The 25,000-nt window shown below is 40.3% G+C and overlaps 2 long non-coding RNA genes across 5 annotated transcripts in view; both read left to right on the top strand.

Moving 5' to 3' along the window:
- LOC138015106 (uncharacterized) overlaps positions 1 to 12,533 on the top strand; it is a 52,330-nt gene extending 39,797 nt beyond the window's left edge. For 2 of the 4 annotated variants that reach the window (XR_011125486.1, XR_011125487.1), the window contains exons 3-4: positions 2,743 to 9,210; positions 12,030 to 12,533. This is a non-coding gene — a long non-coding RNA (uncharacterized lncRNA). The other 2 variants (XR_011125489.1, XR_011125488.1) reach the window with 2 other exon arrangements.
- Positions 12,534 to 17,250: 4,717 nt separating this feature from the next.
- The window catches only part of LOC138017866 (uncharacterized), a 19,165-nt gene continuing 11,415 nt past the window's right edge, over positions 17,251 to 25,000 (top strand). The window contains exon 1 of the long non-coding RNA XR_011125946.1: positions 17,251 to 17,471. This is a non-coding gene — a long non-coding RNA (uncharacterized lncRNA). The remainder of the gene's footprint in view (positions 17,472 to 25,000) is intronic.

Raw genomic sequence — 25,000 nt, 5'->3', positions numbered from 1 at the left:
CATGAAGCACCGCATCCTCATCACTAAGCACCGCAAGTAAAAATTGCTGAATTTTGTTTTTGAAAGAGTAAATGAAAGCAAATTGAGTCGAATTCTCAGTCTTGATTTATTAACATACAAGTTGCCAACATCAGATAATCTAGAATAGTGATCGCTTAAATCCGGGATTGTATTACCACTCGTGATTTTTCCACCAAATTGGTTTACAAAGATATTATCAATTAGCGTGGCTGAATTACTGATCGGTTCGTCAATTGTGGGAATAAAGGAATAACTTTGCAAAGAAAGTAAGAAATCTTTAGTAAAAGTGCAGGTTTCATCATTGAGTAGGTTTATGTTTAAGTCTCCCAAGACATAGATGGGCTTTCCACAATTTCTAAGTTTTTCTAGGGTTCCATCAAAATATGCCTGAAAGCTCTCAGGTGAGTTATGCTGAATGGTACAGTGTTATCTAGTCCCTAAAGGAGTTTTTAAACAGAAGACGATGACTTTATTTAAATAGATTGTTAGTGAAACCAACACTTTCAAGAACTTGGTTATAGTCTTTTGTCCATCTACTTTAGAACTGTATAACGGAACTACACATGGACACATGTCCCTTAAACTTGTCCATAATGCACCACCTTTCTGGGACATCAACAAGGCACGTTGATGTTTGAGGGTATTCCTGCTTTTCCCCAATTCACGCAACACCTTTTTATGCCTTCGCAGACGTGGCCATCAACTGGGGCGGAACGGGAATGTGCCTGTTCAATAAATTCAAGACCAGTTCACTGACAGCATTGATCTGCACTGGCGTGTTGCAGCAAATCACGTCTTGTCTGGGCTTAGGGGTCTTGCAACAGAGTTTGCAGAAAGGGGAGATTGTCGTATTACGCGCTTCATGTTTTACCTTCGTCTTTAACGTGTCTGTAAGTCTTTTAGCTCTGTACCCTGCGGCCAAGGGTTTGCTCAGCATGAACATCAAGAGCTCAACGTCTATTCTTCTACTCATTTTGCGTGACTCCTTTTGAGCAACTCATTTTGAAAGACTGATTTTGAGAACATGGACTAGCCTGGGAGCAACTCAATTGAGTAACTTATTTTGAGGGAGTTACTTTAACTGTTACAGGTACCCGAGAACCTATGTTCATCTCCCACACAGTCACCGCACGAGGACTGTGTCTTGTAAATAAAACGAGTTCCTCTTTTCAAAACTGATGTCATATTTTTGTCGTGATCGTCATGTCCACTTCACCCTTAAACAGCATCTGTATAGTGAACGATTTGGACGGGTTCTACATCCATCCTCCTTCCGAACAGTTCCCAACATTTCTGGTGCGCGAAATGGGATGGTGTGATTGGACCGGCACCTGCCATGTTTCCAGACACTATGGCCACACCTTCCCGCTCCACAAACTCTCCCATAACGATCTAAGACGGGTACGATACGTTGCGGAGACACGTGACGGGGATGTCATTCTATCCCGACGGGAGTGAAAATGCAGCGCCTCAGAAACGACTTCTCAAAGACGTTGGCAACTTGCACGCCCAACATTGCACGGCGAGTTGACCCCTGGTGGGGTACAAGGCAGGCATCCACGAAAAGAACCTGCTGGAACACTTGCGCATTCCCAGTGTGAACCTAGAGAACCTCGACTGCCCCAAGTTCGACGCCATGACACGCTTGACGACCGTGGCCTCTCATGGGCATCACCAGATTCAATCCCTTCACTACTGCCCGCGCGTGGAATGTTTTCATTTCGTGCATTGGTTGCATGGGGCATCGGTCCTCCCAAGAGATATGCATTTTGTGAATACGGGACGCGCTCAGAGACTAAAACTCGCTTGACTTTTGTATTTTGCTTACAACAAGCCATTGATGTCAGCGTTTCCTCCGGATACTTTTATAACCGCATTGGGATTTCTACATTAGAAGCTTTGAGTGGAACTGCAATGGAAGTTTCCTTGGGGATGAGTATAATCAGCGAAGGATACTACAGTATGACTCATTTTCGTAGCATATTGCATCTAGTTGTATAATGTATATTCTGTGTTGTATTCTGTTGTATTGTGTCTTCGAAGATCATAGCTTATGTTAGATCTAAAATTCGAGGTGAAGGGTCCTTTTCCCCAGTCTCACTCTTTGTTTCCACCCTTGCTTCAGACTGGAGGAGGTTGGACAGCAGTGCGCAAGGTATCATGAGAATTTTCATTTTTCAGACTTCTAGGCGCTATGCGTGGTAACTGATAGACAGGACGTAGAGTCAACTTTGTTTGAGAGCTCCAGTCGCATCTTAAATTGCTGTGACATGCTCAATCTATTTGCTTTCTCTGTTCCAAGCCTTCCCTTTTTGATTATCAGTGGGCTTTTTGCCTATTTCAATTTAGAGAAAAAATTCCCTCGGAAAGACGTATGTGCACTGAGGGAGGAAATTAGATGCTCTGAAGACGCCATCAGTTCTAAACGTAAAACCCAGTGTTGATTTTGAGCTAGGGTATAAAATTTTCCCGTTTTTAATCATGCATTATAGGGAAGTTATCTGTTTAGAAACATTGCTGTTGTTTGCCAACCACATGAGCAAAAGACCCTTTGTTTCGACAGCCAATGAGGCTCTGGTCGGCACATTAATGACAATAGGTCACGCCAAGGATATCTTCCCTTTAGGAAAGTTTGAGTGTATTTGAGGCTCGAAGCATCGTCATTCTAAAGTGTGTGAGTAGTTTCCCCTTGCTTTACAGATCGTTCTTTTCATGTTGTAGTTTGACCCTCAAGAGAACGACGAGGAGAGCATCCTCCTCAATTCGGATTTTGGCGTGGATACTGTTTTGTCAGAAATAGCTGTTGGTCAAATGCCTCGAGTTCCAAAGGAAAACTTTGCCAGTTTCTCCATTGTTATGTTATGCACCTATCAGTGTGGGTGTGGTTCGTGGTGATGGACATGTTGCAGTAGTCTAAAATGTGTGAGTACAGATTCCCTTGCTTTACAGAGCGTTCTTTTCGTGTTGTAGTTTGACCCTCAAGATAGCAATGAGGAGAGCATCCTCCTCAATTTGGATTTGACATGGATACCGTTTTGTCAGAAACAGCCATTGCTCAACCGCCTCAAGGTCCAAAAGAAACTTTGCTAGTTGCTTCATCATTATGCACCTATTGACATTAAACCCCAGAGGGGGTCAGGCTACCCACGGGGCTTTCACTGTGAGGTCTGTCCCCAGGGTGGGGACAGACCTCACATACGACATATCCCCTGGGCTTTTCCCTCCCCAAGTAGTACGGGAAAGCCTGGGAACGAGGTTGCTGGAAATTACTCTGCCGTCTTGGAAAATACCCAGAAGGCGTTCGAATGAACTTCCCGCATTTGAGAGAGATGGCTGCACGAAAAGTGAGTGGTACATACATTGCACTCTTATTGTGTGCAGCAAGGTCTAAAGGGTATCATTTTGGCCACCTTTACTCGCCCCAGGGTGGGGCTTTTGATACTTTTGGCCAATGATGTTGTCATGGAGGTGGGGAATTTGACTTGTTTTTTCTGAAAATGTCAAAATCCCACCCCATGCCCCCAAGTAGTGAGGGAAAAGCCCTGGGAATAAGGTTGCTGGAAATAACTCCGCCATCTTGGAAAATACCCAGAAGGTATTACTTGCTTTCAGGTAATGTTTCAAAAAATATCTGAACCTAAACAAAGTCATCTGTACCTCGTTTTTTGGGGCTTATCGTTCAGAGAAATGCTGCTTATCTGATGAAGATAGCCCCCTCATGGAGTCATGCTGGTGACTTGACAGTACTTTCAGCAGTAGTGAAAGTTCAGGAGTTGAAAATGTGCAGCACACTTTGGGGTTTAAAGGGGCTAGGTCATGCAATTTTAGGCAATTTCAGCACTGATCAAATGGTCATAGAATTAGTTAAAATATCAAAATAACTGTTCAAAACTGTAGAAGAACTCTAACAAAACACAGGGAAGCCAAGAAGGGACATGGATGGACAAAACTGGAGAGAATTGAAATGGATTGAACTTGGGTAAATTTGAAAAACATCGGCCCACCTTTTTTCAAATTTTTATCAGTCTATATCAAAATGTCATTCACACAGCTGGAAAATCATTCTCAGTTGTTGTGTGGCTGTGATTTTGCAAATGAAAGACTCTTGCTCTGCCAACTTGACGTTTAGAGCTCATAATTAACAAAATTAAACAAAATGACCTAAAATAGCGAGACCCAGCCCCTTTAAATGTATTGGTGCTGCCCATGACAAACGAAGACAGGAATTTTTGAAAATGTCAGAGAGAAAAATTAAAGCAAACTGTCAGGTCCAAGTGCAGCTGAGACCAGATCCAGACAAAAATGCCATAGCCATTGACATGAACCATGGTAATGGATGGTTTCACATCAGTTACATTGTCAGTGAACATACAGGCTTATTGCATCCACCAAGTGAAATTGAGAAAATTGTTCATGTAACTGTCCACTGCATAATCTTCAGTGTCTTTTTTTTTGGCAAAAATGGGATATAACCCTTTAATTTAAATAATAAGATTCAAGAGAAAAGTGGGAAAAGTATGTTATGACAAGGTGCCACAGTGCTCAGTGAAATAATATTAAGAATTGCATAAGTTTGTCTTACAACCAGGTTCTATTTGTATCTGTAACATTATGTTGATTTTCAAATGGTCTGTATGGCACATATGTTACTAATATTTTTAAAAATAGAATCACACTTTTCAGTTTAAGGAACATGTTTCGATGTTTCAAACATCATCATCAGCCATAGTGGGTGTAAAAAAAAAAAAAAGCACACGAGGCGATAGCCGAGTGTGTCACTGATGTTCTTACCGCATTTTGACGTCTTCTGTGATCTATTACTGAACAGACGCACAGCAATATGGGATCTATTTGACATAATAATGAATTAAACTTTATTTGCATAAAAGCTGATGGTGACGTCAGTCGTGCATCTGTCCTCTACTAGATAATAGGCAAAAACCAATCAAAATGTGAGAATAACTTGGGTTATTATATAAATAAATAAATAAATAAATATATGGATTATCTTGTGAAAATGTTAATGTTACACTCACTATGGCTGATGATGATGTTTGAAACATGATCAAAACATGTTCCTTAAACTCAAGAGTGTGGTTGTATTTTCTAACTATTCATAAGTATTAAATCTATGAACACATATTTGCCATTGTACATGTACATGCACATGTATATTGCACTACTAACTTTTAATGTTGGAAGCCCAAAGGGCTCTGGAAAAATTTTCTTAGGCAGCAGCCTTGCATTCTCATTTCGTGACACTACGGAAAAATGATTGAGTGCCTTAAATTTCAAGGTAAGCTGTTATTTTCAGATTTTTGTAGTCAAATGATTTCATTTTGTCAACAATTATGTCCATCTTGAGGAGTTAAGGATTGTGCCTACTAATCCAAAGGTTTGTGAATATGCAGGAAAAGCAGATCTTAACAAGTGTTATTGAAATCCAACAAGACAATTTGGGGTAACCACGCATTTTTCAAAGATAATTAATCAACAATCTTTGTAAAAAGCTTTAAAATACAAAGCAATGTATGGCATTCTTTTCCAAATTTCAGCTTAATTATCCCTGAAAAATGCATGGTTACCCCCAATTTTCTTTTTGGGCACCAAGAACACTTGCTGAGTTCGGCATAGGAGATCACATGAGATAGCATCATTTTTGAAAACTACAGGGGGTGTGTCAGTTAAACCACATGCTGAGGAGTGGTAACTCTTCCTCCATAAGGAAGGGGGGGGGGCAAGTGGTCTCTTTTGCCTCCTGTGGTTGTGTGATAGAATCTCAATCAAACTTCAACTTACAGGTGACTCTCATTTAATTTTACCATTCTATCACATGACCAGAGGCATGGAGATCCCATGAGACTTTAAAGCAATGAATGACACAGCCACTGCAAAGGACATAATGTGAAAGTTGGTTTAATCAGAGCTATTCCATTCAGTAATTCAACCAAGGAGACGAGGATAACTAGGGTGTAACTGTCAGCTAGCACAAGATGGAGGTGCTAAGGTAAATGTATTTCAGGTACTACAGGACAGAATGTTCAATGAGTAATCCCAACATAAGTATGCATACATAAATGTCAACAAATAAAAAAATTAGCTCCCTGGATTATAGTTCAAGAAATGCCAGTTAGGGCTATTAAGACAAAATAGCATCAGCCAAATTAACTTCATTGGAACCTTTCACTGGTTTGTAGTAAACCTGTCGAAAGTCTGTGCTGAATCCCACCCAGTGTTACTGAGAATCACATTAAGTAGCACATCCTTTACACTGGCCTTTGAGCCGACTGCTGCTCTAGTGCTGTGTGCAGTAAATTGAGTTATATCAATACCAGACAGTTTCGATACATCCTTCGTCCACCTTGAGATTGTGTCGTGGGCCACTGCTTTATGAGGCTGGATGAAACTCAAAACATAATTGTCTCGCTCTTCTGCAAGGGTGCTGTTTTTAAGATGTATTCTTTCAATGTCAACAGAGGGCAAAGTGCTGGATCAGGAGTGTACACATGGATAGCTAGGGGATTACCCTTCTTCCCGGTTTTCTAGTTTTTGTGTGTTCCAACATTTGAAATTGACAGCTTGTGGTTGCCATGTTCATGCCCTCTAGGGAATGTAAGTGAATATCCTGGCCTCTTTGTCCTGTGACAATCAACAATGACATCGCTAATTTTAAAGTTAATTCCTTCAGTATACGGGTGTTGAGTGGGTGTAACTTCCTGAGGTAATCCACAACCTTACACACATCCCAAATAGGATTGTATTTGGATTGGGGTTTTCTGAGTTCATAAATGCCTTTGAAGAACCACACCACTAAGGGGTGAGATCCAAAGTTGTCCACACTGTTGAGAGTAATGATGGATAAAAGAGCCAACCTTGCTGTATTAAGAGTAGAGTATGTCCACCCCTTATTATAATTTTAAGAACCATGAGGAAGTCCAGGGCCTCATTTACCTTTGGTGAACTGTGAGAAATGCACCCTTCATGACACAATTCGAACCACTTCTCAAGGTGGACTTTATATTGTTTCTTTGTGCTGTCTTGCCAGGAGGCCATGAGGATCTTGGTAATTTCTGGAGAAACATTGTACTTTGTAAAGGATTCCCGCAGAGTGGGCAAACCATTAGTCATAGCTAGTTGTGAAGTGGGTGTAGTTCTTGGTGATGGACATCTTGCAGAAGTCTCTTGGTTGATTTGAGGATCCATGGCTCGTAGTAAAGTATTTGAAGGGCCTGTGAGAACCAGGGTTGTGTTAGCCATACTGGGATGATTAAAATTCCTTGGGCTTGGTCTTGAGTAATTTTCTGAATACATCTGGGGGTTATGCTGAAAGGGGGAAAAGCATAAAAGTTAAATTTGCTTCAGTCAAAACTGATTGCATCTACAAATGCACACCTTGGATCAGGTTTCCAAGAGCAATAGACTTCCAACTGTTTGTAAAGCGTAGTAGCAACTAAATGTTGCAATGTCTCTGATAGTGAGCTCATTAAAAAAGCTTACATGGTGGACTGACAATATGCCCCATTCATCACATGACACTTCCAATGCCCCACCTTATATGGTCATTCAAACTGATGCCTCAACCCAAGGTTGGGGAGCTGTCTATGATGTTCAAGAGGTTGGTGGGAGATGGAAAGCCCTTGAAAGCACCAAGCATATCAATATCTTGGAACTTCAAGCAGCCTTCTTTGCCCTTAAATCATTTTGCAAACAAGCACCTGAGGGTCTTATACAGTTGCAGATGGACGACACCACAGCTGTTTCATATATTAAACATGGGGGCTCTAAATCACCAGAATTATCTTGCTTTGCCCAAGAAATCTGGGATCGGTGCACCCAGTAGAAGTTGTGGGTCTCAGCTACCCACATTGCCAGCAAATTAAATGTTGATGCAGATACTAAATCCTGACAAGCATGAATGGATTCTTGATAGGGAAGTTTTTAATGACATCCTGTCCCTATACCCTGCAGGGTTAAACATGGATTTGTAATTCCCTCTATTTCTTAACAGGGTGGCAGTTTTGTCCCTCTGCAGAGAACAATGGTGCAGAGTTCCAAGTTATGAATTTTCTCATCAGTTGGTGCAACTGTCATGCTTCTGGAGTCTAGCTTGAACCCCACAAATCTGAGATTCTGAGTAGGGTAGATAACAGATTTTGTGGGGTGCAGGTGAAAGCCTAGTCGCTTGAACAAAGAAGCAATGACTTTGACATTGTTACTACATTCCACATAGCTAGGAGTCATCTACACTGTACGTATCCTAGATTGATATGGCCCTGTGTGCGTAGCCATGCATATACAGGCTTTAGTAACTTCGTAAAGATTCATGGGGCACTGGGCAAGCCACTTGGTCGCACACAAATTTGAAAAAGCGTTACTCCTGGTTTGAACTGCAGTATTGAGGGTTCTCCCCATTGACGTGAAAATAACCTGATTTAAATGAATCTTGAGTAGAAAGTCATAAATGGACATCATTAACAGGTTTAATCCTTAATGATGTGCATACCTTTTCCGATGAGGGTCTCGTTCGAGCTAAGCTTGTTTTGATTCCCCCTCTTTCTTTATCCTCGATTTTGAGGGCGGCCTTTTTACAAAAAAATCACTCCTTTGCCGTTGATATGGGTGAAATCTGCGATATCCTTGAACCCCCTGAGTATTTTGATGAACCCGACGTCCATGCATTCAAGCCAGAATTCCCGCCACGTGCAGTGCTGCGTTGCAGGGGTCGAACGTGTTTGCTTCGAAATATCTTTGGTCAATTTTGACCGGTCACCGAACAAATATTTCAGTGTTTTTTCCTCAGGAATATTGTCTTTCAACAAGCTTAAACAATTTTTGCAATGCCCTCATTCGCATGGCTTCCTGTCCGCTCGTTGATATCCAGGTCGGACGCGATGTCCTCTAAGAGGCTATTCATGCCATCTTTTGTGGTCTCAGGTGGACTTCCAAGTTTGGCCAAAACGAGGATCTTTAAGGACTCATATTCATCGTTGTCTTCACTCACGCGGATGTCGCCCTGTTCTTCCGCCTGTTTCAAGCTCGTCGAGTTCAACTGGCTCCGAGAGCGTATTGACTTTTTGTTTTAAGTCTTTGACTTCGGTGAGGATGGCTCAAGGAGCTGCTTAAAACTCTTTTTCTTCCTTGGCCGAGGATCGAATGCCACCAGTAGTCTACTGGCATCCATCTTGTAAGGTTCGTAGAAGGCCGCATGCCGTTACTTTCAATTTGTCGTGTTTACCAGGGAGATATGGCCCCAGTTTCCCTGAAAATCTCGTCTTTGTAGCTTTTATTACGCCTACATGATGAGTATTTCACTACAGGCCGTTTGAAACCATTCGGTCGCCCAGCGGTTTAATTTAAGTTTCTCAGCCAAAATATAACACCAAATACATCGGAAGGGATAAAAAAAGGGTTTTGGTTCATTGGATGAAAAGGTAAGAATATTTTTCTTAGCGTCCGTGCACAGTATGGGGTCCAGTTCTCGGCCATAAACTTTCTTACCTTAGCATAAAGCATAAAGCATAAAGCATAAAGCATAAAGCATAAAGCATAAAGCATGAAGTATAAAGCATAAAGCATAAAGCATAAAGCATAAAGCATAAAGCATAAAGCATAAAGCATAATTTATTCACGATGAAAAAATAAAATATAAAAATACATCATGAAAAGGAAACACGAAGTTGACCCTATAGCGTTTCCTGGAATTAAAAACTAAAACAAGCATCATAATTACATATTTACAAATTTACAAATTAAGGAAAGACTTCAGTCTGGTTTTAAAAATGTTAAAAGATTCAGCTTCTACTACGTTCAGTGGTAGGTTGTTCCAATCCTTTACTATACGAACGAAAAATGAGTATTTATAAGGATTTACTTTTGCGCTTTTCACAAATAATTTAAAAGGATGATTAGCACGTGTCCAGGTATCTAAAGCTAGTTCGAAAAAGTCACTAAAATTTAAACCATTTAGGCCAAATACGGTTTTATAACACTCTACAAGGGAGATGTAGTGTCTGCGTTTCTCTAAAGTGGGCCATTTCAGAATTTTGAGGCGGCCTTCATACTCCATATCTCCTCTTCTTTGACCTAATGGAATTACCTTGGAATTACCTTGGAGTTACCTTGAAATTGCCGTAAGGATTTGAAATTTCACAGACATCTAGCTTCAGCATTCAGTTTACACATGTAAAGCTATCGACTGCTCAACGCTATTTTCTCCCGAGTAATAACGAAAATGGAGGCTTCGTTCGTGGGCCCAGTTATCAGCCAGCAAGCCCAGTAAGAGTGCGCTCGATTCCTCAGAATAAACAACGCTATACCAATTTTTGTTGTTAAGTCACTAATAAGGCTTGTGTTTGATATTTTGCCCACAAAGTATCCTTAACAAGCTTTGTTTCATGCTAGAAAAAGAAGTTTTTTTTGCACACCTAGTTTTTCTCTTAAATGCAGTCATGCGAGGCTAAAAAAAGGTTGGGTATATCAAAATGGGGTTCGGTAAGCGAGAACTCATGACCATAGTTTTAATTAATATCTACTGTCAGAACAGGCCACCCCATTACAGCTTTACTTTTACAAATGATTTGACCAGAAAATTCCATACAAAACTATGAGCGCTTTTTAGTGTTGCTGATGGCGAGCAGGGTGGCCGAGAATAGGCAAATACGCAAAAGTACTAAGGAAATATTGAGGAGTAAATTTAGGTCAAATAATAAAACAGACAAGCAAAAATTTATATTTAACAGATAGCTTTATCACTCTACATTCTTTATGCCAAGAATTGGGTCATTTGGGCTTTCTATACGGATAAAATATAAACTTGAATTAGACCATGTAATTCGAGTAGCCGTAACCAAACAAGTTTTCAGGGAAACCAAATTCACCTACCTTCGCGCCACCTTGACGTGCTCACGGTATATAGTAGCTGTGAACTCAAAACTCGGCAGGACGAAAGACAATTGGAAGCAATTGCTTTTTATTCATATTCATTTGCGGCTAGAAAAATAAACGTTGAATAAAAAGTGGCGGAGAACTGGCCCCCTTACTGCAGTCACGTTTTGCTTCGTGCTCCTATTATCGCACAGGATTTTGTTATCTCTCAAAATATTCACTTGTTTTCATATTTACCTTACTTACATGTCCACCGTATTATTTTATCCTCTGGGATGAATGTTTCGTGGAAAAAATTTGTAATTTGGGTAGTTTTTGGCCAACAGACCTTAATTATTAGTAAAATGATCTGTCTCGTTGCTGTAGCAACGGGTCGCTAATTTGACACTTATATCTAATTATCATATTAATTACACATTATCGCTAATCGGATTTTTAAAAAATCGGAAAATAATCGGTGCTGATCAGTTTTCCGTCAAATTCATGTCCAAGAAAGCAGAGAGGGAGAGGGTTACATCTTCAAGTGTCGGCCATTGCTTCTAGCGTTCGTTGTTTACAAATAAATCTGCTGTCGTTTTCCCTGTTTTGGGAAAAATTTGAAGAGTTTTCCATCGCAAATTAGTTGTAAGTACCCTGCGAGCAGAGTCTCTTTCGATCTTCCTAGATAAGTCTGGAAGAGGAAAGTAGACTCTGTTCGCCGCCTCCACATTATTTGATTTGCCGCTCATCCAAAGAATTGGATGAGTCAGTCCAGTTTCGACTTGTCAAACCTGTTTTTTTTAATTTTTGCACATGATCAGTCGCCACGCGTCATCAATATTTTGAAATTTACAACAGCGTGGCAATTTTAACTGTTAGAATTCCCATGAGTTTTTCCTATATGTGTCGGTTACAGAAACTAGCCTGACAGAAACCTATAAATTTTTCGGCGAGCAGAGTCTACTTTCCTCTTCCCGACTTATCTAGGAAGATCGAAAGAGACTCTGCTCGCAGGGTAAGTTGTAAGGAAAGTTATTTGTGTTTCAAAATTGATCTGTCGTGCTGTTTCAGATTGGTTTTCTTTCTTTCATTTCGAAAATTAACTATCCTAGCCTGCCTTGTTTGTTCTTTGTTATTTCATCCAGGTAACGTCGCTGAGTGGAATTGATACGGGAGTTGTTTACTCTCGCAAGCCAACATATTTAGACTCGGCTTGTGTTTAGTGCGGATTGCACTGAAGCTAAGATGCTTTCGCAAGCCCACATTCATTGGCTCGAAATCCATTGAGCACCACATACCTCACAAGTATCTCACAAGCTATCACAAACCAGTATTTATCGGCTTGAAATGTCGGTGTGGTTTACATCCCAAACTGAAAGAGTTATTGTACTCTAAAAAATAGTGGCATTGAATAAGAGTTTTGCACTCTCAAAGAATAGTATTTCGTACTCTTACTGTTGTCTGCTACTAGCCGCCAGCATGGGAACAACAATCGAACAATACCGGTCAAGGATCGGCTGTCACAACAATTTTGTGAAAGTCAAGGATGCATTTTCAGGTGTGGGAGGGCGATTTTGGAATACGATGCTTATGATGTTTTACTTAAATGTGTTTTACTTGCCAACATTAAAACAAGTTGTTGGACATTACAAGTTGTGTAATGAGGTGATGTTTTGGTTTGTACAAATGATGTGCTACAATGTTTATATCCCATTGCTTATAAGGCAAGCAAATGATGTGGAGGAAAATCCAGTCAGGTCCGCTGACTCTAGGAAGTGAAACAATCTTTGGTGTGAATGCTGGTAAAGTAATGTGTAGCAATGTCACTTCCTGGTATTATGCCATCAAATACAAGATATTAGTTTGTGGACTAATTCTACTTTGAACAATATTTTGGTTATTGGAAATAATCTATACAGTTCTATAAGATGTTCTGTGCGAACAAATGACTATTTGCTGTTAACTGATGTTCCAGACATGGTTTCAATATTTGATAAAGTGTATTTATTGCAATATAGTGTATTAATGCCATTAGTTAACAAACAACAATTGTAATTCCGTTGAGAGTTTGAAAATACTCCTAGAAGTGAATTTCTAAGAGACATATATGGACCAATGTTTGATGTCATGAACAAACTTCCAGTAAAATTTAATGACTCACTATACACCCTTTTAATAAGCCTAATATATGCCGTTTTCCGCTAATGACGTCAAACTCTTGCTTTCAAATTTTATTTAGAAATGTACAAAGGCCTAAAACTTTTCTGATTTCTTTTCTTTTTTGAAGCCTTTGTACATTTCTGAATAGATTTTAAAAGCATGAGTTTGACGTTATTAGCGGAAAACGACATATATTAGACTTATTAAAAGAGTGTATATTGTAATGAATACACTTTATCAAATATTGAAACCATGTCTGGAACATCAGTTATCAGCAAATAGTCATTTGTTTGCACAGAACATGTTATAGAACTGTATAGATTATTTCCAATAACAAAATATTGTTCAAAGTAGAATTAGCCCACAATCTAATATGTTGTATTTGGTGGTATATCATAGCAGTATGTGACATTGCTACACATTGCTCCCAGCATTCACACCAAAGGTTGCTTCATTTCCTGGACTAGAGTCAGCGGACACAGTGGTTGTTGGATCAATGATGTCAAACATTGTAGGACCTGGATTTTCCTCCACATCATCACCTGTATTTTTAGGTATTGCTAATGCTGTGTGTACCATTAATGTTTATTACTGCTCCTCCAGTAGATGCTGCTAGTAACACTGTTGGAATCTCAGGATTCATTGGGGCATGTCTATAGGTTTTTACTACAGTGTGGTAAAGTGTTTTAATCAAATGGCTTTTCCCAGCACCACCACCTCCAGTTATAAACAAATAAACTGGTTCAACATTTTATGACTTCAGACTGTTGAGGTTTTCATTTTATTTCTAGTCCATGAAAGCACCCTGTTGTAAGCTTTAGGTTGCATTTTTTATTATGTAATGATCTACATGTAACTGATCGACGTAATTGGTCATCAGATATTTCCCTTGGCTGTTTATACATTGTTACTGGTGATGGACTGATTTCCAGTAGTGTGGGGATTTGCACCAAGCTCTGAGAGTACTTGTTCATTGAACGCCTCATCTAGTGATGATTCATCTTAGAATAATTTCTAGTTGAATTTCAGCATTCTTTTGATCATAATTTTATAAGATCATATGAATGTATGACAGTTCCATGCTTGTTTCTTAGCCAATCTAGTGCTTCTGTTACTGGTAAATAGAGATGAGATGATGTAGCGTGCAGCAAGAGTTGTCTAGACTGTGCAAATGGCATTAAGAGAAATTTTAGTGGCAAGTCATCGATGGAGCTCATTTCACTACTGCATTGTTATGGCAAATTTTGAACCAATCACGCATGGTAAAAGTGAGACCGTAGTACCAAATTCTGTAAGGACTGAATGGAGTTAAGCTAAGCATAAGACCCTAAGTACGCATTGCGGACCTATTTTTTACAAAGTGTCCGCCAACAGATCGTTTTCAGGTGACGTCATCATTTTCTAAAATCCAAAACTAAGGAGCCACGAAAGTTTTTATCCTCATCAGGCACAAGAGGCGGTAAATTTGTATCTATTTGCAATTTTAAAGCTCAATAGCGTGCTTCGTTTGGAAACCAGAGCATTTTGAATTTCTGAGTTATAGCGGTGCGTGACACGAGGCGACGATCGAGTTTATTGAGAAATATATATTTATCTCATGGTTTTGAGCCTTTTTAGAATTTAAGGCATTAGGAAAAGTGCTTAGATAAATAGCTGTCTGTTCAGTACAGATGATCACTCGCCTAGATAGCCAAAGTAAGTAACAGATGTTGACACTATTTTCCGGCCGCCATATTGGTGCACCACAGATGTGCACCAACATGGCGTTTTCATACTGGGCTCTGTAAATTTCTGCGAAACATTTCGACGAATATCTGAAGTTTGGGGAAACGCATAGGCCTAAAACTTGGAGAAGTGTCTTCTTCATTTATCTTCTACAACATCACGAATCCTTGACTTTTTCCACTGGATGGTTTTCGATTTATTTTTTTATTGCGTGACAGTGAAAACGATCTATTGGGATATGTGCATTTGATTGACAGTCACGCCTCGTTGCAAAGTTCACACAGTTGTAAGTTGAACACCGTTGCATGGGTTGTTGACTTGATGTATTTACATGTACAGTTGGAACGGGTATTAACCATACGCGTATGTGCGTTTATCGATATACGCGTCTGCCTCATTAGCTTGTTTATTGTTTTGCTTATTGTTATAATAAAGAATACATGTAGCTTGACAGCACTAAAATAGTACACGACTACTAACTACATGCAGGGGCACCCAACGACCAATTTGTTGTAAATTGTATTATTATACCCCAGTTAATGAAAATAAATGTTATTAATTCATTTTCAGGTGTTTTTCAGTGTTGCTGGGAAAACATTATCTGTTCCTTTTTCCCAGCAAGACACACAAGAAATTTCCCAGCCAGCTAGATAAAATTGGTTGGTTTCCCAGCCAGCTGATCAAATTTATTTCCCAGCCAGGAATTCCGCGCGCTTTCAAATCCCTCGATCCAAAACGACCGAACAAAAGCGACAAAACCGGGACAAAACATGCTTTTTCCGCAAGCGCAATCACTCTGACCAGCCGTCGTATGTTTGTGACTACTCTCTGGGAGAGGGAAGGAGTTTTTTTTTTTTTTTTAGTCGTCCTCAGTCTTCAGAATTTGTACAGCCAGCTCGGGTTGAAATGCTAGAAAAAGTCAGTAATTCCCAGGCAAAACCTCTATCAATAACAAAATTTCCCAGCCAGCTAATCGAAACACCTGTATTTTTGCCAGCCAGCAAGATTCCTCTGGGGAACAGATAATGTGAGGAACAGATTCGTTGGGTGCCCCTGTACATGACAAAGACGCACTTCCACAAACAGCTGTCGCGTTCGGAATACGACGAACCCACGCACGGATGTTTATTTCATCGATATACAGACAGTTCAGGTTCAGTGTTATTTTGTTCCACACTATCAAAAGAGAGAATTAATAATATACAAAAGGCACACCATCAATAAACATGCAATTCTCGGAAAATCTTCGAGTTTACCTCGCCGAATTCGACGGAAGTTCTACTCCCATTTGAAAGGTGTTGCATTACCTGTCACGATTTCCTCAGCTCTTGATGTGAGTCGTATGCAAATTTTGATAGTTCGTTGTTCGGGCATTCCCATCTACTTTAATTTTCCATCAGTTTAAAACCAGCAGTATCAAAATGATACGATACTAAAGAAATTGTTTTCCATTTATGAGTTGGTCGCTCCTCTTCATAAAAAGTTTTTAATTGAACCGCGTGAATTTTAACCCTTAATTTCACGACGTGAAAGTTTTCACCGATCATTCACGGCATGAATAGTTTCATGCCAAGAGTGAAAGTTTTTTATCGTAGAGTGATTACGGCGTATTCACGCCGTGAAAATTGAAATTCACGCACCGGGGCAATGAAAAAAATTTGACGGTTTTCAATGAATCCATAAGGCCCTTTTTGCGTAAAGGGTCACAAACGATACACGCATTTGAATGCCAAACTTAAGACAAATTTTTGTTTCCCTTCTGATTCATAAACGAATTACTTTTGCTTGTTATCCAAAAAATTCGCGACGCGAAGCGACCTGCGCGTTTGTAACATGATAGCTTTTGCAGTATGTAAATTTTCTGTTGTCGGCTCGTGGCTTTGTTCAGATCCAAAAGTTCTTTGTTTTACTCAACAATGCAACACAAAGGAAATTTATGATACTGAATAACAAAGGAAAATCAGACGCGCATGAATATACGCGTGTGTGCGTATAAGAAGTATGTGCGTATAAGCATACGCGCATATGCGTATACACTGCGTATGCGCAGTTAACGTATATCTGAGCGGTACTGTCAAATGTGAAATTTTGTTGAGTGGCCGCAGTAAGGGGTGTTGCACTGTAAAATGATTTATTGCTTTCCCCCTAACGTTAAGTACTTTTTTTAAAATTGTTTTTTTAATTTTTTTTAATACTTTAAGTACTTTAGAGAAAAAATCTTTTTGCAATGGTGAATTTCGTGCAGCTTTCTTCTGAATGGGAAAGGAAGAAAAAGAGTTTAGGACGGGGAGTGCCTCTCTGATGTGTCTTGTTCTCGAATGGCGCAAAATGTACCCAACTATGTTGGGTGACTAAACACTGGTGTTAACGCGCCAATGCCATTATCACTTGAGTCTTTGTTTTTCATGAGTCAACTACGTTCACTCTTCCAGATGTGTTTCTAGAAGAATCAGGTTAAGTATTCAGATGAGTGTTCTTTGGTTCTTCGATTGTGACTGTTGAAAAACAACCTTTCAGATCAACACGAACATGTGCAATGACCTGACGCAGGCACTATGCTATCTCGTGGGAACTCCATGCCTCCGGTCATGTGATAGAATTTAACATTTCAGTGGCAGTTCAATTTGCAGCATGCTTTCCAAGCGAATTTCAAGCATTGGTTTGTTTATCATGAGTGAAATGACCGGGAATCCAACGGCAAAGTATGTTAAATTTTAGTTTTCTGCGACCCTGTTGATATTAGGGAGCTTAAGCACACATGTTTTTAAGGCGCGGACGCCAACCAGAAGAGAACATTTCATGTGCCAGGACAGTGTCTCCCAGATTTTTATACTAATCATCTTTAATGGAGAAAAGATACTTAGCAATATAAATGTGGTGGAGTGAATACAAGTTAAAAGAGAAAATGGCTCACTTCCGGTTGCCATATGCGTCTAAAAAACGTGCGTGCTTAAGCTCTCTATTAATTCTGGGCGTGCATGTGTGGATAAGGAGTTCATGTATGACCCCACAAAATGTCCTAAGCACCTGACGACTATGTATGAAACCAACATGTACGACCATGCTAACTAATGTAATACGTGTAGTACCAGTAGTCGCCATAGTACCTGTATTACCTGTAGTACATGTAGTAGCTGTAGAAGCTGTAGTAACTGTAGTAGGTGTAGTACCAGGTGTCTTGAAAACAAAGACCCCTAAGACTGAAAATGAAGAAAGTAACTCAAATCCCTCAATTTGGCGAACACTAGGCCTAACTAGGCCAAAAGTTGGTTTTTAGGCCTAGGGTTAGCCAAATTGACGGTTTTGGGTTACTTTTCTTCATTTTCGAATCTTAGGGTCTTCCGGGATCTTAGGGGTCTTTGTTTTCAAGACACCTGTGTAGTACCTGTAGTATGTGTAGTAGCTGTCGTAAGTTACATGTAAAACAAGAACCGAGACAATGACACTTGGGTTAGAAGTTTATGTATGACCCCCAAAAAAGTCCTGAGCGCCTGATGCCTATATATGACTCAACATGTACGACCATTATAACTACCCAGGTAGTAATAAGTGTAGTACCAGTAGTAGCTACAGGTACTACAGCTACTACACCTACTACATGTACAGATACTACACCTAATACATCTACTACACGTACTACAGCTACAACATGTACTACACGTACTATAGCTACTACAGCTACGTACTACACGCACTACAGATGCTACAACTACTACACGTACTACAGATACTACAGCTAATAGAGTGGTTTTCAATCTAGTGTCGAAAGTAATTAGACTAGATGCTTCTGTGAAGCATACACTGGCTTGCCTGTGGTACGTGCTACAGAAAATCAGAAGGCACTGAATTGTGTGGTATTGAAATACAGCATTCCAGTCTCTGAAGAATAACAAATAAAAGAGAAGCGAGAAACATTGGCTTCTGGGCTGACATGTTGATAATTTTCAAGTTCCCTCACAACTTCTTTTCACCACAAGGGTGCCCTATGAGCATCCGAAAATTTTGTAATACTAAACTTCACTGAAGTCAAGCCCTGTTTCGCGGGGTTAGTGTTGGGATGGGAGACCAAAACAATAAACCCCTCATGGAAAACAGAAACATCTGACCGAAAATACTATTAACGCTAACAAATGCGAACTCAGCAAGGTACAGATTCTGTTAGCTTGCTTTATGCAAAACAAATATTGATGAAAAAGCAAATAAATATTGATACACAGTTTTCAGAAAGAGCAGAAGGAAGTTTCTCGGACGGTCGATCGAGAATAAAATATTTACGACATGAAAACAACATTAATTTTGAACCGTGAATATAGAATATAAAAAGTTACGATCAGCGACAAACATTTTGGGAGATTTTTGCTACGTTCAAGTAAATTGCAAAATCGAAAGTGACATGGCCGGAATTCAGCGGGCGTCGTGATTAAGTTACCGCGGCATGTTTACTCGCCAAACAGTGAAGCATCTGTGTCAAATGATAGCAAGATACCGAGTTTTTGTAAGTTTCTTTTTCTGTCAAGTGTTATAAAGTTTGACAATGAAATGAGCGAAGTCAAAACAAAGATCACAATCGCCCAACTCTTGTTTATGCAAAGTCAAAATTTACTCTCCAAGACGCGTACGACGTTATTTATCACCAGGTAATTCCATCATTTTGGAAATAGCAGCTGCTTTATTATTCATCTGCGTCACAAGTTTTCACTGATTTTGGGCCTCATTTTGTTGAAACTCAAGCACGCTTCCAACAGGCCTGTGAACCCTTCCTGCTTACAGAGCAATACTAAAAAACTTCTCCCATATCACATTTCAACCTTAAGCTCGAAAATTCAATACACAACATGATATTATAATTCACAAAGGCAGAAAATACCACAGAATCCTTTTCCAGCGAAAATTTTATCGAAACAAACAACATATTTGCTCTTAGAGGCGAAAACCTCTTCCTATTTCATTGCGTGCGTGAAGACAAGAAACTCAGTTGTGTCAAATTACCATGTACTTCAGGTAAATACTGCTCACTTTGATTTCGTCTCGACGGGCGATAGATTGTTGTCGAAGTCCAGTACTCGTCGCTTTTGAGATTCATGCCTAGTTTATCCAACTGACTTTCCATTATTGAGCTCCATAAGGGTATATTTTGTTTAAGGATCCACTAAAACGCCATTCGCGTTGCATGACTTTCGACACCATTGCAGGCTAAGTTGATGATTCTACTGTGTCCACCAGAGAAATCTACGCAGTTCCACTACCCTCTCGATCCTAAGAAAATACGCGCAAAAGGCTGTATACACAAAGGCAACACTTACCAGGGGAGTGACAGGCAAGACTTTTACCGACACGGAAAAAAAAAAAAAAAAAAAAAAAAAAAAAAACAAACAAAACAAACAAACTAAACGCAGACCTCGACTGGGTTTGCCCATAGGCAACCCAGTAATAATTTCTTTGATTTTGCATTACTTCACTCAGTGATTGGTTCAAAGTTCTCGTGCCACTTTTTCAACCAATCAGAAGTGAAACCAAAACCAATCGTAGCTCGCGCGTGCACATTTTCCCTTGCTTTGTGTCGGCTACATGTAATTACTTCGAGTTTTATTGGTTTACTGGATTGTCTCCGTTCTTTTTGATTGGCTAAAGTAATTACTTTGGTTTTGGTTTTACGACACTCAATTGAAAACTGCTCTACAACTACTACACGTACTGTAGGTACTACAACTACTAAAGCTATTACAGCTACTACACATACTACATTTGTACACCTACTACAGCTACTACACCTGCTACAGGAACACCAATATGACAGAGCCTCATTTCCAAGTTTCTGTCAAAAGCTCGTGACATCACGTGAAAACGCTCTATAATACGTGTAGTAAGCTTAGTAGCTGTAGTACGTGTCACAGCTGTAGTTGGTGTAGTTGGTGTAGTAGCTGTTACAGTAGTACCTGTAGTACGTGTAGTACGTGTCGCAGCTGTAGTAGGTGTAGTACCAGTAGTAGGTGGAGTAGCTGTGGTATCTGTATTACCTATAGTATGTGTAGTAAGTTTAGTACCAGTAGTACCACGTGAGTCATACATTGCAAAGAAAGATACGGAAATTTTCAGAGTGACCTCACTTTCGCTGCGTTTAAAATTACTTTTAGCGAGATAATCTCTCATGAAATATTATATCTGATGCTCTAAAAGTCGTAGGATCCAATTGGCGTTTTAGATTGGTGGAATTGATCCATTTGTACTTCCCGACACGAACTTTGATCCTGAATGTTTACCACTGGTAGAATCAGTTGATTTAGTATCGTATTTGGTGCTTGAAACAAGCTACAATTTGCAAAAATGTTTCAAAGCCTTTCGCAGCCTTCAAGCCTACAATCACATGGTTTCAGGCTTCACTCAAAATGCGTTGCTGAAAAGTTTGTTGTGATGGAAAAGATCATCATTCACAAAAACTCAACAATCTGTTGGTTTCTTTGTGGGTAATAACAGACAGTAATGAACGATACAAAGCGCGCATTGCCGCTGCTGCATGGCTGGGCAAGGTGAATGCTGTGCACATATCGCTAGTGTATTGTTTTATCTTGAGACCTTCAACAGAGTACGAGGTAAACTGGCGTGCACTGAGTTAAAATTCGCATGGATTATTCCATCTTATGTCAAAAACGTGCCATATTCTCAAGTAGAAAATATTGATTTCACATCAGCCAGGAATCTTAAGCAAAAACTTGATGTTTCCATTGATAATTTGGATTCTTCTAAAGGGGGACCCTAGCCATTGCAAAGCAAGGTAACCCTGAAATCGCACCTCCATCGCCTGGCGAATTGAGTGATTTTTATGCTAAGCTGAACTCCTGCAATACCAAACCAGTGCTGTTAAGTTTAATTCCTCCTTATTCTCAGTCATTTACTACGAAAATCACCGAACTGTGGAATGGGCTCAAATTTTTATATCGTCGCCACACCCACTTTTTGTTGCTGCCCCGCCCATTTTCGTCGAAGAATTCAGTTGGTACTTTAAGTAACAAACTGAGCCTTACCGGGGTGGCAGACCGTAGTTTTGTCAACCACAAAATGTCTTTATTCCCCTGGGTCCCGACATGGCTGCATTGTCTCAGTCACGTCAAAACACAGTCACGCCTCCTTCGTGTTGGCAAACTTCAAAAACACATTCGCGGCGCGAAAGCGTTGAAAGATGCGAGAATGAAAGCCGTAGTAAACAAACTTTTGCGCATTCATGCCGCTTTTATTAGTTAATAGCACTTGGACGTAGTAGGCTGTTCGCAATCGTAACTGTCTTTACCAAGCCGTCAAGGAATTTACATTAATTATGCAAATAAAATGTTTATTCCCCCGTGGTCTCCCGACACGACTGTTTCTCTCAATGCTATTAATTAAATTTCACTGGCTTCAGTAAGTCCAGCCACAAAATATTCGAAGCACAGTATCCTACGAGAACAGAATTTATTTGTATGTTAATTCCTTGAAAGCCTGAGTCAATGCAGGCCCCAGGGGAATAAAAAATTTGCGCCGGTTGACAAACTATGGGAACAAATTTTATTTGCATAATTAATGTTGGCTGTGACTAAAAGTGGGACGGGGACGTGGGACTGGGACGTGGGGACTCGGGGACGTGGGGACTCGGGGACGTGGGGACGTGGGGACTCGGGGACGTGGGGACGTGGGGACGTGGGGACTCGGGAACTTGGGGACGTGGGGACGTGGGGACGTGGGGACGTGGGGACTCGGGGACTCGGGGACGTGGGGACTCGGGGACGTGGGGACGCATTTTTACCATTTGTTTAACTTTTCATCATATTTCACAAAATCTTCGTCTGTTGATCGTAACTGCGTTGTACCCCGGTTTAAGTTCCTCGTTTGTATGATGTGAAACAGAGATCTAGTAAATATATACAGTATAGTTCATTACTCGTCTTCATAAAAAGGCGACTTTCATTGTACTACTATCAAGTTACATAGTGGATAAATTTAGGTAAAACGAAGGGACAATTTTTTTTTTGCATTAAGTCCCTATTTGACATAGGCAACATGAACGAAACGTTGGTATGACCATTTCTCAGATCATTTTACAATTCCCTAAGTATATCGAGGCTTGAACATTTAAAAGTACTTCCACTTTCTGCATCCTAACCTTTTTATTTTCAATTATGCATTTCACTCGTAGTTGTCTGTCACGTCACATTTCTTGACTGAAGACGTCATAACGCTTGTTTTTGAGATTGGGGAAACGTTTACCCTAAAAAATTCCGACAAAGTTTTGCTTGAAACTGCTTAAAACTACCATTAACGTATAATTATACCTATCAATGTGATATCGTTCATTTTTATTGTGACCTCTATGTGATTTGACCTTTTTTTTCTTTTAATTTTTACCGTTGCCATTAAGATGGGCATATGATTAAAAGGCAGAGTGATAAAGCCTCGGTAGGAGTACTACAGCAAGGTATCTTGATATAAGATGACTTTTCCATCCTCTTTTCCGACAAAATATTTCAATTGTTTTTAGCCGTTAAAAATCACGTGACACATTTCAGATGAAAGAGGGAGTAGAAAGCAAAGTATGCAGATTTCAAGTTAACGTCGATTGGATAAATGTTTCCTCGTAAAACAAAAATATGCCAACTTATTCGCTTGGTCAAGCCTTAACACACAGAAGCGTTATTTAGCTTCTGGCCCGGGGACGGTACTTCTAATTTCTGGGTGGGGGGTGTGCCGCTAGGACCTTAGAACCCTTAGCCTAAACCAGAGCTAGTTCAGGTGAATTTTGCTACCCCGTACCAGAGTAAACTCCCCAAACCCTCCCTATCCTAGAGTAACTGTTTTTCAGAAACTACTGAGGTCACTAGCACAGTCTAGCCAAAGCAAAACCTATACCACAATCGTTTCTCTCTCAAAAAATGATTTATTTATACTTGAAGGCGTTAGTTTCTAAAGAAACTGTGGTGCTGTTTCGGTGGAGTAGTATACAAAAATTTGGTTTTATCAACTTTCCTTAGTCTAGATAAAATCTTCAACCAACTGGTCAGTTCCGTGAAAAATTATATCCAATTCTAGAAACAAACGCTCTGATTTATGTATCCTATCCTAGAGCAAACTGCTTGAAAACCATACCCTTCACAGCGGCACATACCTATATAGCTCATATATGGCAGTACCCCCCTCCCCCTCCTGGTGGGCTTTTGGCCCTCTGATGACGAACATTTTCGACAACATCAACGGTGACAACCCGAATCAAAGGTAACAAATTGAACAAGCGCCAGGAAAGATGCAGTCACAATGCCGCCAACAAGGACATTGGCACGGTATTTAAACTTCAGTTACAGAGGAGTCATAAGGCTCAAGTTTCTGAGCAACAACAACAAAAAACGCTGAAATTTCAGCTGCAGTGTCAGCAATGGGCCATTAGGTCTTCTGCTTTGTTTCACATTCGAGATCTGTGACGGGTGGCGAGAATGACTTTTCGAGAATCCAATTTTTGAATTTCGCTGTGTATTTAGCTGGTACTTGAAAAGCAAAATAACACAAGCAATTCAACTTTCTTGGCGATGTTGTCCCATTTCTGAAATTCTGTACTTCGAAAATGTGTCGCCGCGTCCCCACATCCCGAAGTTCACACGTCCCCGAGTACCCGAGTCTCCACGTCCCCACGTCCCCACGTCCCCACGTCCCCGAGTCCCCGAGTCCCCGAGTCCCCACGTCCCCGAGTCCCGGAGTCCCCGCGTCCCCACGTCCCCACGTCCCCGAGTCCCCACGTCCCCACGTCCCCACGTCCCCGAGTCCCCACGTCCCAAGTCCCACGTCCCCGTCCCACATTTAGTCACAGCCATTAAGTTAATTCCTTGACGGCTTGGTAAAGACAGTTACGATTGCGAACGGCCTACTACGTACAAGTGCTATTAACTAATAAAAGCGGCATGAATGCGCAAAAGTTTGTTTACTACGGCTTTCATTCTCGCATCTTTCAACGCTTTCGCTCCGCGAATGTGTTTTTGAAGTTTGTCAACCCGAAGGAGGTGTGACTGTGATTTGGCGTGACTGAAACAATGCAGCCATGTCGGGACCCAGGGGAATAAAGAAATTTTGCGGTTGAAAAACTACGGTCTGCTACTTTAACTTCGAGCGAAAAATAGATCGTTTTCACTGTCACGCAATAAAAAAATAAATCGAAAACCATCCAGTGGAAAAAGTCAAGAATTCGTGATGTTGTAGAAGATAAACGAAGAAGACA

This window comes from Montipora capricornis, chromosome 9 (genome assembly GCF_036669925.1).
Source record: "Montipora capricornis isolate CH-2021 chromosome 9, ASM3666992v2, whole genome shotgun sequence".
Classification (NCBI taxonomy): Eukaryota; Metazoa; Cnidaria; class Anthozoa; order Scleractinia; family Acroporidae; genus Montipora; species Montipora capricornis.
The sequence above is the reverse complement of the archived record's forward strand: the minus strand, read 5'-3'. Positions and strand labels throughout refer to the sequence as shown.